The sequence below is a fragment of the Petaurus breviceps genome, unplaced genomic scaffold (assembly GCF_028583685.1).
Source record: "Petaurus breviceps papuanus isolate PSGF00001 unplaced genomic scaffold, PetGlider_PUasm1.0 90897, whole genome shotgun sequence".
NCBI lineage: Eukaryota > Metazoa > Chordata > Mammalia > Diprotodontia > Petauridae > Petaurus > Petaurus breviceps.
In genome coordinates this window covers 8,328,144-8,332,419 of record NW_027187374.1, presented here as the reverse complement: position 1 = coordinate 8,332,419, position 4,276 = coordinate 8,328,144, and the positions used below count along the sequence as shown (strand labels likewise).

At 35.2% G+C, this 4,276-nt stretch overlaps 1 pseudogene; it reads right to left on the bottom strand.

The window, feature by feature from the left end:
* Positions 1-3,441: 3,441 nt before the first annotated feature.
* On the bottom strand, positions 3,442-3,847 carry LOC138151342 (large ribosomal subunit protein eL36-like; annotated as a pseudogene).
* Positions 3,848-4,276: the final 429 nt, after the last annotated feature.

The window sequence follows — 4,276 nt, the reverse complement described above, 5'->3', positions numbered from 1 at the left end:
AGAGAGAGAGAGAGAGAGAGAGAGAGAGAGAGAGAGAGAGAGAGAGAGAGAGAGAGAGAGAGAGATTTCAAGAACTGAACTATTTCTGGTAAAAGAATTTCATTTGAGTCACATTTCTTATTTTGCTCCTTTTCCCATAACATATTTTAAACACTTTAGTTGTGTCTTCTACCATGGATAGGAACTTTAAAGCCAAAAGGACCTTACTGAAGGAGATGTGAAAAATCAGGACTTCAAATAATTTCACTGAATTGACTTGAAGGAAAAGAAAACCTCTTTCTCTGTCTATACTTAAACAATTTTAAATCCATTAAAGAGACCTTAGATGGGCTTACATCACAACTCATAAAATACTGCACAAACATTTCACCTCACCATCATCCCCAAAGGCAGAAATAGAATTAGGAACTACAAAGCTAAATAGGAATGCTCTAAGGTTGCTAGTAAAGAATTACAGCAAAGTTCCATGAAAGATAGAACAAATAAATTTAAAGAAAAGAAAACAGGCTAAACTGACTGATTTCCATCTATATTAAATGCAAATAGGAAGGAGCTAACCTCATTACTTCTCCTCAAAAATAGATTTTTTACAGATCAGTAATGAGATTAGTACTTTGAATTCAGTTCAAGTTAATAAATATTAAGTTTCCACTATGTACAGACATAGGGGATAAGTGTTAAGGGAGATAAAAACAAAAAATAAGGCACCTGTTCCCTGCCCTCAAGGAGTTTGTAATCTAAATAGAAACATAAAAAACACACAAATGGCTACAAATAAAAATAGAATATGGGTGTACAAAAGATACAAAAAATAAAGTGTTGTGAGATTTCAGGGAAGAAAACATTTAGCCATTGCTTATTAAGGTAGCATAAGATTCAATTTCAAACCACACCTTGAGTGAACTTTGAGTTCCAAAACACAAAACAGTTTTTAATTTTAAAATTGACTCTGTTGTAGTATATATACTCTAAATACAAAGAAGCCTAGGTCTCAGTGTCTATGCTAATGGAAAGGAACAAAGTTCCCAATAATAAGAAATAGTAGATAGTGCAGAATTCCCCTATTATCCATCTACTTTTTGGCTGCAAATTTCACTTCTTAATTAGCATTATCTTAAGACTGGTATTAAAATTAGTCCTCTTTTCCTGAGAATGTATCAGTTATGTGGGAGGAAAAGACTTGGTTAGGAATATGCCTGAGAAATGAGGAGGAAGTTGAAGATTTAACATTTTTTGTGTAGATCATTTACATGAAGTTAATAATGAGTAGGTTTCCATTAGGAACTACAATGACAAATTGGTGTTTCCATGTGTTATGCTCTATTTCTTAGCTCAGAGCTCAAGTTTGACAGAATTTCTGTGTGAGGATATTTTAGTCCTCATTTTTACAGATGGGGTAATGAGCAACAGAGGGAGCAAATGTGTTGCCTGATGTATAATGAATCAGTGGAGAGAGATACTTTTGATTTTCAGTACAATTGTTGTTGTTGCTGACCAAAATTAAATAAAAAATCTTTACATTACTTACAAGAAAATGTCACATGTGCTTCTTTTTTATTCTAATACTGTAAATTTATCAGTTTATCAAAGGCAGGGTTTGAATGCTTGTCTTCTTGACCATAAAAACTACTCTGCATCTACTATGATATGCTGCCCCTTGCTCCAAAAGCACTAACCACACTACTTTTTGTAGTACCACAGAACCAGAGAAACAAGAAAATCTTATAATTGTATGAATCAAAAATCAAAATTTCTCATAACTGTTGTGGTACTTTTACAAATTATAATTTTCTTTCCAGTATTGTTGGATCCTACTAAGGAAGACACAGCACAAATTCTCTTCTCCTTTTTTTTTTCAAAAAGGGAAAACCTTGATTTTTTCCCTTCCTTTCCAAAAAATGGGATGAAAACATAAAGAATAATTGAAGTAGGGGTGGCTAGATGGCACAGTGAATAGAGCACCGACCCTGGAGTTAGGAGGCCCTGAGTTCAAATCTGGCCTCAGATATTTAACACACACACACACACACACACACACACACACACTAGCCATGTGACCTTGGGCAAGTCACTTAACCCCAACTACCCTCTTAAAAAAAAAAGAATAACTGAAGTAGGTTTAGATGATCCAAAGGAACTTCTCCCAGCCCCCAAAGAAAGATTCCTCTAAGTACATAGAGGTAAATTCCTCTGAAATTCTTTGCTCTAATCTCTCAATTACTTGAGTGTGCTCTAAAGATATTTCCCAGACTACCACTATACTTCAAATACACATTTAATGAATAGATGGTGACAGCCACAGCCTGGAGAGTTAGTGAATCCCATTTCTTTCTGGTGTTTAGTTTGGGGGTTGCTGTTTGTTTCAGTTGTTGCCTTTTCATTTGGTTTTACTTCAGTAAAATCTCCTGGATGGATGGGGAAATTAGAGGAGAGAGAGGATAAAGAACAAGAAAGCTTAAATCTGTTTAGGTGGACAAATACACTTAGAAATAATTTGTATAGTACAGCTACAACTTTCAGGTTCCAGATAAGGATATGTGGATTAATATGACTATGTGAACTCAAAATAGCTTTATTTTTGTGGGTAGTAAGTAAGTAGTCAAGGTTGTAGAGCCCTGTTTCAAACAGCTGTTGGTAGTTTTCCATCAATTTTTATCTTCTTTGGCTCTTTGTCACTCATGCCCCATAAAAACACCCACAACAAAGAAGGATAAATGCTTTTGCTCCTGCCACCCATTAAACAGCATGTGGGGGACAAAGTTTAGGAGGTCAAATACTCCTTCCTTTTCATTTTTTATGTATTCTGCATAAATAATTCTCAGCGTGCCATTGACTGGCCATACTCTAAAGATTTTGGAGGTTCACTTATAAGTACACACTTTGATGAATGATCTCCTTGACAATATTAAAAATTAAAAACCAAGAAAAATTTTTGTGGGATTAATTATAAAGTATGCTGGAACAGACATTTAAAGTATGGCTGACTGCTTTAGGATTATCTTCTTGGTAATTAGAAGCTAACTTATTCCTGAAACACATCTTTGTATTTGAGTCCACATGTCTAAGGATACTTGGCCCATAGAAATAAGAAAATCCTATAATTGTATGAATTAAAAGTCAAAATTTCTCATAATTGTTATGGTACATTAACAGATTATAATTTTCTTATCACTGTTGCTGGATCCTACTAAGGAAGACACAACACAAATTCTTTTACCCTTTTTTTTTTTTTTCAAAAAAGGAAAACATCTTGATTTTTTCCCCTCCTTTCTTAAAAAAAAGGATGAAAATGCTGTGATACCTTTTTTTTAAGGCAGTCAGGGTTAAGTGACTTGCTCAGGGTCACACAGCTCTTAAGTATCAGAGGCTGGATTTGAACGCAAGTCCTCCTGACTGCTGGCCTGGTGCTCTAGCCATTGTACCACTTAGCTGCCCCAATACTTTTTTTTTAATTTGTCAAATCTTTATTGGGTAAGTGGGGAAGGTTGGTAGAGTCCAGTTTAGTCCTTCTTGGCAGCAGCTTTCCTCATGGCAGCTAGGACATTGCTGAGCTCCTCTCTCTTCCTCTTGGCTTGGATGTGAGTTCCCACCCTTTTTTTTTATGAACTTAAGGGCTTACTTATCCTTGGATACTTTTAACAATTCCATGGCCTGCCTTTCATAAGGGGCAAATCTACACACCTCCCAGATCATATCTCTCACAAACTTTGTGTGTTTAGTCAAGTGCCCACGGTGGCTGCAGTGTTGCGGTGTGGAAACGTTTTTTGTAACTTTGTGGCCCTTGTTGAGGCCCATGGCCATGGGGTACCGGATAGCCATGGCTGCGTCATGTAGCCCCAGTGGCAGCCACAGCAGAAGGGAGGAGCGCCCCAATACTTTTTAAAAGATGGTTTTTAATAGAGGAAAACATGCAGCAAAATTTTTGGGGAAAGAAACACTTAGTGCTTCATTACCACCAACACCACACCACCATCTTTGATTTTGTTTCCTAAAAGATGACAAAAATCATTAACATACACCCATATGATTTAAGATTGATATGTTAATTTAGATCAGTGCCAAAATATTTTTTTCAATTTCTGTAAGTGTAATTATATTATTAACAAGGCCTATTGTTTATTTTAGGAATTTTTTTCTTAGATTATTTTTGTAGGTATACAAAAGAGGCATTATATTTTAGGTGATAGGTATTCATGTATATATTTAATACATACATTATATGTAATACATAATACATTTTATACATATCACACATGTATAAAATACATGAATTTCA